At 34.0% G+C, this 11244-nt stretch overlaps 1 long non-coding RNA gene across 1 annotated transcript; it reads right to left on the bottom strand.

The window, feature by feature from the left end:
* Positions 1-349: 349 nt before the first annotated feature.
* Positions 350-4979, bottom strand: LOC121241919. The gene is made up of 3 exons (XR_005935841.1): positions 4913-4979; positions 1852-1854; positions 350-548 (listed from the first exon to the last, which is right to left on the bottom strand). It is a non-coding gene; the product is annotated as an uncharacterized LOC121241919 (long non-coding RNA).
* Between the last annotated feature and the right edge of the window lie 6265 nt (positions 4980-11244).

An 11244-nucleotide genomic window follows, 5' to 3' on the forward strand; every position in this document is an offset into this window, starting at 1 on the left:
CTCTCTCTCTCTCCAAACCCTCCAGATAGCCATGATTCCAGGCATCAAGATGCCTCCATAGACTTGTCCATCTACGAGGCCAACGAGAATATCAGGGGAGCCAAGCACCATGTTCCTACGAACTTGCCCCACCCCTTGCCTCGGTCTATAATGCCGGCAAAGATGGTCGGGGGCCAAGTATCGCATTCCCCCCGGATTGACTTATCCCTCACATCATGCCCCCCAAGCAGACAAAAGAAAAATAAAAGGACAAAGAACATTGAAGAAGGAATAGAGCAAATGGAGCAAAGGGAGAAAGACAATTCCATTGAAGGGTTATAAGTATACATGTAGATAATTTGTCGAAAAATTTACAAACAGAGCAAGTCTAGAAGAGGATGCATGTTACTATTTGGACAAAAAACTGATAAGTAATATATAATCAAATAGGTTGTAATTTGAGTGCTGCATGCACTATATATCAATATTTCTATGCACATGCTGGTGCTCCTATCGGTTCCCCTGCTGGTGCTCCTGCGTTATCATCCTTAGATTTGAGACCAGTATGCCTGAAAAAGAAAAAAAAGTCTTTATTTAAGTAAATTGAAAAATATTTATTAAGAAAAAAAGAAACATAGATCAACATGTATTATGAAGTTATTTTGAATCTTGGATTAAATTTTTCTAAAGTTTTGTCCAATGTATAGATTCTAAAGTGAGAGAAAATTACATAAGCGACTTTCACATAATTTATATTAATTATGTGATTCTATTTACTTTGTGTATCTATTTTTCTCTCACTTTATAAGTTAATTAGAATGGTTTTCCCATTTCTTGAATCTCAACCCTTAGCTAGGTTGCATGAAAAATACTTCATTTTCCCGGTAGCTAAAAAGGAACAAGAAAAAAACAACTTGCATATGTGCCCTTTTTAGGAAAGTTGTTTCATGCTTTTGATTTCTTTATGGATATACAAAGAGATGAATGCTTCATCAAGAAAAGGATCTCAAAAAAATAATCGTATGAACTAACGTAGTTTAATAGAGTACATTGAATTGTAAAGTTCTTTTATATCATAAAGCAAATATGATATATCACATTATATCATGTCAGTTTTTAAATTTATTATTATGAAATTCTTTTATAGATTGCACTTCTCACTTTTGAAAATCCAATTTGAAGATCTAGCGTTTCTCATATTTATATATACTGGAAGGGCGCACGTGCCCTGCATGTGTGCCTAATATGCATGTTTGTCCAGTAAAAAATACAAACCTATATTAGACAGTGTTTTGTAATTTGGTTTAATTTAAATTAATTTAACATATATACCACAATCAATTTGAAAGCTACCAAGAAGTTTGTGCGGAAAAATGAGGAATGACATAGAAGAGAAGACGAAAAAGAGTATTTCTACAAAGTAGAGACCAAATAATTACAAAATGGACAAATTTTAAAAATGTAAGAAGACAACAAACTTTGGTGGTTTGGATATAAAGATAATTTTAATTAATCTCATTAAATTATTATAAATTTTCATATAAAACATAATAAATATTTCTTTTTTTAAAAATTTTAAATAATAATAATATTAAAAAATAATATTCTAATAATATTTTATTTAACTTTTAATTTTCATGTTAACTAATTTCATCTCAATTAGGATCTAACCTATCAAAAACAAATAAAAAAACCTCAGTATCCAAACTCACCTGTTCGGCAAAGGAGCAAAAACATAAGGAACCACATTTGATGAGAAAAACAGGGAAAAAAGAGAGAGAAATTGATGAGAACACTGTTCATCCCTTACTTATTTTCAAATAAAGGTCTATTTGAAAACAATACAACCGCCATGTACAAACGTGGGATAACCGGCTAGCCTACGTGGAAGTAAAAAAAAATAAAAAGTAAACGGAAACTTAAAAAGCAAAGAAAGAAAAAAATGGAAAGGTAAAAGGTTGAGTTTTTCTTCTTCAAGTGCTGACAAACCAGAGCAAGAGGGCATTCCCCAGATTCTCAAGCAGCTTCTTCTGAAGGCCTACGTGAGAGTGGATAAAAAAGGGGTCTTTCTTTTCTTCTTTGATAGCTGGTCATTGGACTATCCCTCCTATTTCTCTCATCTCTTAACAACAACATAAAGTGAGGCCTTTGGGTGGACTTGGCTCAAGATAGAACAAGAGAATGGTTGAGGGAGCTGCCTATCAAGACAAATGAACTTGGTACGTTGAAGCATTTCTCCACCTAGAAAAAAACTTCCATCTCTTAAGTTTCATCATTAACATATATTTAAAAACCCATTTCGCAATTTTTTTCTTTTCCAAACCCGTATCCAGATTTTTGCCAAACCAATTTCCTAGGTTTTTTCCCGAACTCATTTTCAACATATTTCTATTTTTTTTTTTTTATCTTTCCAGATAAATCATTGTTCGTTGATGATGGCAGGCTGTGAGTGCTCCCAAATCCAAAATTATTGTTGTAGAACAGAGTAAGTGTATCATGTATTTTTGAAAAAACTCACTTCAGTCAGCTATATAATGCAAGCAAAAAATTTGCAAAAAATATCCATTAGAATCAAAATCCATTGTGTAGAAGGCAAAGACTGGGCTATGGCTTTGTGGGACGGTGACTTCACGGAGAAGACAATGGGGTTTCGAGGGGATGTAGATGACAAAGACAATGAAAAGAGTAGTTTTTGTGAGGATGAGAGTGAAATGGTAAAGGAGGCCACCAGAGCCCCTTCTGTCTTCGAGGGAACAAAAACGATGTCGTTGCATTTGCCACGTTAGACGCGATGCCGCGGGAGTTCCTCAGGGCGGTTGCGAGTAGCATTTTTCATTTGAAAATAGATCCTATTCCAAAATTGTCATATCATATCCCATCTCCTTTTTGAACATAACTGAAATACAAAACTTTTAAAATAATCATTACAATTTTATCAAAATTTTAAATTTTAAATAAAAAAATTTATTTTTTTAAATTTCAAAACAAAAATAATATTATAAAATTATAATCTAAGTGTCTGATAATATTTTAATTTTATAATATTTTTTATTTAACTCTTTCTCTCTTTCAATTATTTTTTATAAAATTTTATCTCATCTAACTCTCTCCAACATTATATAAATTTTCAGAGAAGGAAAAAATTAAAAATGTTCTAATATATATTAACATATTCTAGACCATATTATTCAGCACTACAAATAATGTTAAATCATTCCGTTAGTTCAAAGGCAGTTTAGCTCATAATTAAAGAATGTAAACCAGATCATCTTAATTTACTTCAAAAGTTTTCTTAACCCTTTTTAATATTACTAAAACAGAAGCATTATAAGAAATAATAACAATGAAAAACATTAATTTATTTAACATTTTCGCACTTGGCTAAATAAAATAGTAATAATGGCATATTATATTTTTAAATTATTAAGAAGTTATAATTTATTTCCTTATGAAAATTTGTAATTATACTAACCAACCTACTATTATTACTCTTAATAGTTATAGTTGGATGCGCATGTTGTATATTTGTTATTTCCAAAACAATTATATAATGTGTCAATTTTAAAATTCAAAACGACAGTGGTAAGTATTAAATAATTTAATCATATATTTTATAAAGTCTCATCCTTTACATTTAAAAAAAATTAAACAAGCTATAGTACATTAGTAACTGTAGATCTACCTCAAATAGTGTAATTAATTTCAGGTTAATTAATAAACTATTCAATTTATCCAGAAATGAAAAAAAATATTTAAGTTTATTTCTTAATAAATCATTAAACAAAAACCATTAATAAAAGGAAAAAAATTAGATTTATACTAAAATGTAACAATTCAATTCGATATTTACATAATTCAAAATTAAAGGAAATAAAATGCTGCACAACATTAAAGTTTAATTTTCAACATTTTGGTTTTTTATTAAAATTTTATTAAGAGTTGGTATCAATTTGGAAAAAGAAAAAATACTATAGTCCAATTGTAAAGTTCAAACTGATTTGTAACATTACTCATTTTTCACATCTAAAGCCTAATAGCAGTGCTACACCCTCCAAGATGGTCCCGATAAGGACAAAAAAATTTATTTATTTTTATTTTTTATTCAATTTTTTATACCCTTAAACATTAAAAAAAATTTACAATATCATTAAAAATACTTTCTTATAATAATGAGATAAGAGGGGATGTGATGAATTGATAATATTTCTATATGGACCTAAATGAGAAAATGAAAAAAAAAACAAAGAAAATGTTTGTAAGAAGCTGAGGTGAAATAAATACAAAACAAAGAGATGAGCTCAATGAAAAGTACTGTAAAAATACTTCAACCGGAAGTTGGCAGAAGCAAGAAAGAAGACAAAACATAAGCTATATTCGTGATAAAATCAGGGGCAAACTAAGAAAAATATTATTGGACGAAAATACTGTTTATGCCCTATTCGCACAGCTGGCGGCTTTGATTCGCTCGTGGTAGTTAACGACGGCACAAGAGAGGCTGAGATTGGAAGGGGAGGGACGCCAGACGGAGGGGAAGAGAATGGGCCGGGTGGTGTTGGCCACGCTAGCATGCGGCAGCGCACTGGAGGGGAAGAAGAAACGGACGGGCCACCCCTTGGATTTCCTTGTGGCGGTTAACGGCGGCACGACATAGGCTAAGATTGGATGGGGGAGGGATGCCAGGGACGCCTGCTGGAGGAGAAGAGAATGGCCAGGGTAAACGGACGGGGGAGGGGGGAGGAGGGGCAAAACGGAAAATTGAGAATAGAAGTAGGGACAAAATGGGAAGAAGACCAGGGGCAAAACCGAAATTTAGAAATAAAAGCAGGGGCAAAATGAGAAAAAAATGCTAGACGAAATACTGTTCATAGGCGATTCGCACTTATATATATAGTAGATATAAAAAATACAAAGGACTACAAGTCTAGGAACTTACCCCATTTGATCCTCGAACCAATCACCCCATGATTGTGAGTGATTAGTGACATCTGAGTCCATTGGACTTGGCGTTGGGCTTTCTTCAGCCACCACAGAGCGGATTGATAAAAAAAAGTACAATGGAGATTACAAAAACAAGTGCTGCTCTCGCTATTTCTTCTTCCTTCCTCCAAACAACCAGAAAGAAATCAACTTTTTTTCGCTCTTTCCTTGGGATGATATAAGAGTATGAAAAATCCTGTGTATATCGACTGAAATGGTGCAATGATTATATAGGGTTCTTGGGGGATGCTTAAAATAGGAAATGGTTTATCGCAAACATATGTCATTTGGAGAATACTCGTGACTTTTGCCTTTCCTTAATTAGTGGTAACTAGAGTTTTGATCTATTTACTAGGTTTTTTTCGTTCTTTTTTTTCATCCTTTTTTTTCTTTTTTTAGTAGTACTGAATCCCATGTTTTTTCGAAGGTAGTACATAGGACTTGCACGCATTAGTTAAAATTATATCTAATATTACTCATTGTTAAGACAAATGTAATCTCTGATTCATTTTTCCTTTTCTAAAAAGGAAAATTGAAAATATAATTTATTGTTTCGGCTTGGACTTTGATATACATGAAATACACCAAAAAACATGTGAAATTTTTATTTTTGTGACAGTTTTGGTAAATCGTCGAAGAAAATTTGGAAAAATTGTAGACAAATTCAAATGACAATATTGTACATTTAATTTAGCAAGGAAAACACTCGAACATGAATTACTTATAGCTTGGACATAGTACGTACCATGATCATGCTACATTCAGACGTAATCTTATAATGCTTGGACATATATATATAGTTTGTACATTCAAACTTCATTATATATATATATATATATATATAGTAACATCCAAATGTAATTACTTGGAGATACAACCTTCGAATATTGTCAGTTGTATTATATTTGAACGTTATTTTAATGGAGGGTTTGAACGTATTATGTCATCGCAAAACTGATCTTTGAATACAAAATGATCAATAGTATTTGGACGTTATATTATTTATTTAGTACACCATGTTTTAATATATTCTTGCTTTAATATTTTGTTTCATTGTATGCTTTGTTTTAATTATATTATGGTTAGATGATTAAGAAAGATAACTACATTATATAAATACACATGACAACAGAAAATGATTAAGAGCAGTACAACTATTATATGTTTTTTTGACAAGGGTGCGACTACTATGCCGTCCCATGTTGATCGCTAGGTATACCGCAAAATATACATTTTTTTTTCTTTTTCTTTTTCACATTTTTTTAATATATTTAAATATTTTTTTAAAAAAATACCAATACACTTAAAATCACTTACTTAATCACTAAGTAAAAGAAAAATTTTTTTTTTGACCAGCGGTCAAATAGAGTGGGAAAAGTGGGGAGTCAAAGTAGCTTTTTCCTTTTGACAAACATACAAGTTTGTGTAGCGCACAAAATGTGGCTAGCCAATACTGTAACACCTGGACCCAATCAAGCTCTATTTTTATTTGTTTATTTATTTTTAGTTCATTTTATTTTATTTTATTATCTTCACACATTTATTTTTCCCGCATGTTTTATTTTGTTTTCTTTTCTTTCCGTCTACTTTTTTTCCTTTTCCCCTAGGTCTTCCTCTCGTCCGGCATGCATGCACACACACGACTCAGTTTTCATCCTCACACACGTCTCTCTTATCTCTAGGGTTTCACCTCACATATATATAGACACACGTATGTTTTCCCACGCAATTAGAAACTACCCAAACACTGCCGCCGCCTGAAACTCCTTCCCACGCAAACAGCAACCGCAGCGTTGCATGCCCTCCCACCGTCCAACTTCAGTGCACGTCCTCTCACCACTTGAAGACCAGCCGCCGCGCAGCATCCCAGCCACTGCCTCGATCAAACCCAAAACACACGAACCATCGTGCGATAGTACTGTCCAAGCCCCACGAGAAACCGAACAACCACCACCGAAGGGCAGTTCCACTGCCAAGCCTTCTATGCTGCAATCCACACGACTAGCCCCGAGGGGAGGGTCGAGTATGCGGGCCGGGATAGTCCCACATCGGCTAGTAGTGATCCTGCTAGTGGCTTTATATTGAGAGAGGCACCCTCTCTTGTACAAGCGCTTTTATAGGATGAGTTCTACCTCAATTGGTATCAGAGCCAAAACAGTAGAAAGAAGGAAAAGCGGAAGCTGTCTGAAGAAGAAGAGAATAAAGGGAATGAAAGAATAAATTGCACAATAATTAAATTATGCAAGCACAAAATAAACAGGCGGTTAAACCAGCCATATGCATATATGAATATGCAAAATCAGTTGTAATAAACATATAAGTTTTATTAGAATTAACAAGCTTAAAGTAATTACAGGTGCAAGGTAGTGCAGATTTGCACTTACAGAAATCATGGTAAATAAGGAAACTCAAGGTTAGGGAGAGAGGATCAGAAGTGTTTCTCTCGAGTGTGAGTTCTGCCTTAGCTCAAGAGTAAGGTTCTCCTTTTATAACATAAAGAGTTCCTATTTACAATCATTAAAGTAAAACAGTAAATTAATCTGTGAGTGAACAGTAGGAACTGTTTAAGCACGGGGCTCAGAATGTCATTATTGTGTCTTTCCAGCTGTCTCTGTGGGCGGCTGCTTTCAGCACAAGATGACAAAATAACATTCGATCGTCTGGTTATCTTTCAGCTGTCTTTTGAGGCGGCTGCTTTGGATACGAGGCGACGATTATCTCAAAGTAGACTTTGGTTAGTCTTCTTTGAACTCATGTAGTAGTCAATCATCTTCCAGCTTTGGAATGTCTTCTGAATCATGACCAAATATGTTACTGTATGAAGCCTCTGAGGATGCTTCTGATTCTTCAGAATTATCGCTCGTGGACTTAGACAATTGTTGCTCAAGCAATTTTATTAAATATTTTTTGCCAAGTCTGTTTAGGATATTATCTTTGGCAGACTTAGAAGATTTTTTTAAGGATGAGCTGGTGGCTTTTCCTCTTGCTGAAGCAGTTGGTGAATTAGGAGCCTGAATCACTAAAGGGTATTCAGGAACAGGCGAACCAGATTTAATTGCAGGAAATTCCTTTTTGTCTTGTAAATCAGGGGCGACTTGAGGAAAATCTTTAATCATCTAGTTGATTACTTTATCAATATATCCGAACCTATCCCACCATTTTGTGAAGTAAGCCCGGTCATTTTCTCATAAGTCCATTTGAAGATCCACGGTAGTTTGTAGTTCTTGCAAAAATGGAGCTCATAAGGAAACATCTGTGAATGCCGGTTTCGTTTTGTACCAGCAACTTGTTGATAGAATGTAAAAGCTCTGGCGAGCTGCTCAGGAAGATTATCTGGAATTAAACCAAATTGGTCCCACCATTGGAGAAACCAATAAGGGAAAGTTCCTTTGAATCTTGTATAAAAAATGATGAACTAGGAATAGCTCATATCAGGTACCTGAAAGAACATGAAACGTCTCCAGACAGTTATATAATCAAAATAATTATAACTCAGTGCAGAGTCTGAGAGTCTTTTGGGAGTCCATGGGTTTGTTCCCCATTCGGTCTCTGTCATGACTCGGAGGATATAAGCACTGAGGTAGATTAGTTTTGTGGAATCATTCTTATCATAAATGGGTTTTATGATAAGAGAGTTGGTGAGAATCAAAATACTAGAATAATACTGGAGATTTTTGTAGGAATCTTCAGGTATCTAGTGGAAATTGAGAGGAAAATAGGAAGAGGCTATTTTGAACGGATCTGTTAAATTAGAACGGTTAGGTTCTATATGAAACAGATGGGTAATAAATGACTTCTTCATATATTCAGATTTTCCTTTTGGGAGGAAAAACTGAGGAGTAATTAAAGCAGGTATTTTTTATGCCACTGCTTTCGCATATGGATCAAAAGCTGTAGAAACGGTAGACGCGAAGGTCGCCGGTTGCACAATTTTACCAAGAGGTGTGAACCTATTGGCAATATCCAGTGCTGTTGATAAGGCACTGGGCACAGTGGTGGATCCAGACTCATTCTTGATGAGTTTTATACTGGGTATTGGAGGTGGGGGGTTCACTCTCTATTTTTCTTTTCCTTTCTTCTTGCTCACGCTCACGGTTGGATGTCTGCAAGAACTCTTTGGTAAGAAAATCAAGGATAGAATTATCAGTGTCTTTGATGTATTGAATATCAAAATCAAAAACACTTAAAATACCTTGCCATCGTGCAAAAATATGTTTTGATGCAATGTTTTCAACATCTTGTTCTAAAACAAATTTAGCACTCATGCAATCAATTCGAAGTAAAAACTTCTTGTTTAACAAATCAGATTGAAATTTAGAAATACATAGTACTATAGATAAGATTTCTTTTTTAATAGTACTATATTTTTTCTTGTGCAGGATTCCAGGTTCCAGAATGGTAGCGAACAATTTGTTCAGGAGAACCTGGTGAAACAAATTGTTTCATAATGCTACTATGACTAATGTTTGAGGCATCTGTTTCATCAATTTTAAAAGAATCAGAAGTGGGGATACCAAGGCACGAAAGGGTCTTAACATGTGCTTTGATTTTCCTCACTATGTTTGTATGTATTTTTGTCCAAAGAGGAGGATGGGAACGAAGTCATTTGAACAAAGGACGACATTGTTTCCTCATATTCTTGTAGAAATCAGCAACATAATTGAGAGATCCTAAGAACCTCTGCAATTGATTTTTATTAAGAATGATATCAGGGAATTTGTCAGCAAAATCAATGGCTCTTTGGATGGGCCTGATTTTCCCTTCAGAAATATCATAACCAAGGAATCTGATCTTGGTTTGAAACAATTTGATCTTCTTCACAGAAACGACAAGACCATTGAGTCTAATGATGTCTAGAAATGAGTTCAAATGTTTCTAGTGTTCATCAATAGATTTGGAAAAACAAGGACATCATCTATATAGACGATGGTAAAAACAGAGAACGAGTTAAAAACATCGTTCATGATATATTGGAACTCATTAGGGGCATTTTTGAGACCGAATGACATCACATTCCATTCGAAATGACCAAAGGGGGTAACAAAGGCAGTCTTATACCGGTCTGACTCAGCTATCTGGATTTGCCAAAACCCAAATTTGAGGTCGAATTTGGAGAAGACTACAACATCACTTAACCTAAGAATTAAGTCATTTTTGTTGGGAATAAGGTACCTAATCCACTGCAAGATTTTGCTCAAGAGTTTGTAATTAATGACTAGACAATGGGTACCTCTTTCTAGTTCTACATTTTTTCGAACATAAAAGGATGGGCAAGACCAAGGGGACATGCTGTCTCTAATTATGCCCTTATCCTTAAGGTCTGCAATTTCCTTTTTGCGGAATTCTAAAGTCTGACTATTCATCTGAATGGATCTGACTTTAGTGGAAATAGTGCTTTCGTCAAAATTTTTGATATAGGGAAGAGAAACGATGTGTTTCTTCCTATGCCAAAAAGCATTTGGTAAATCAGAACAAACATCAGAAACAAGACGCTTGTCAAAATCATCAATTTTTGAAATTAAAATTGGCGAAGATAATTGTTCCGAAATCTTTTTGTATCTGATTTCTTGTTGAAGGAAATTCAGATGTTTCTCTTTTGCAAAAAACAAAGATTTCAAACCTTAATCTTGATCAATCTCTTGACGAGATACAAATTTGAATTTGACATTTTGACCAAAAAGGTCGGTAGTAATACCATCTTTTTCAGTAAAAAAATGATATAAAGTAGAAATGAATGGAATGCCTAAAATCACTTTGTTAGACATGTTTCGGACTAAAACAGAGGGGATTTTAAAGCAAACATTGTTTTGACAAACATGAGCATTGTTAAGCTTATATATGATTTTCATCTGAGATCCATTTGTAAAAAATAATCTTTCAGATGATTTTTCAAAATATTTGTAAGGAATGAGTCCTTCCTGAATACAATTCAGGTATGATCCGGAATCAATCAAAGCAACAATCGAAAATTGAAAATCATGGGCGACCACAATGGTGACCCTAGAAAACCATTTTGGAGGAATGGTATGATGGACCAAACAAATCTGATTATTAGCAGCTAACTCATGTTGGCTTGAACCATAATCGTTTGTTTGCTCATTGTCAGAAGGAATATCCTGATCAAGTTGTTTATCAATTTTAAACACTAAAAATTCTTGTTTTAAAATTTCATTTTCAGACTTAAGGTTGTTAACCTCAGATCTGAGTTCAACGATTTCTTTTTTAACAAGATTTATTTCGTGTTGTAAATCATTTGTAGAAATTTCCATGGGTTTTTTCTTTTGAAAT

The sequence above is a fragment of the Juglans microcarpa x Juglans regia genome, chromosome 8D, assembly GCF_004785595.1.
Source record: "Juglans microcarpa x Juglans regia isolate MS1-56 chromosome 8D, Jm3101_v1.0, whole genome shotgun sequence".
Lineage (NCBI taxonomy): Eukaryota > Viridiplantae > Streptophyta > Magnoliopsida > Fagales > Juglandaceae > Juglans > Juglans microcarpa x Juglans regia.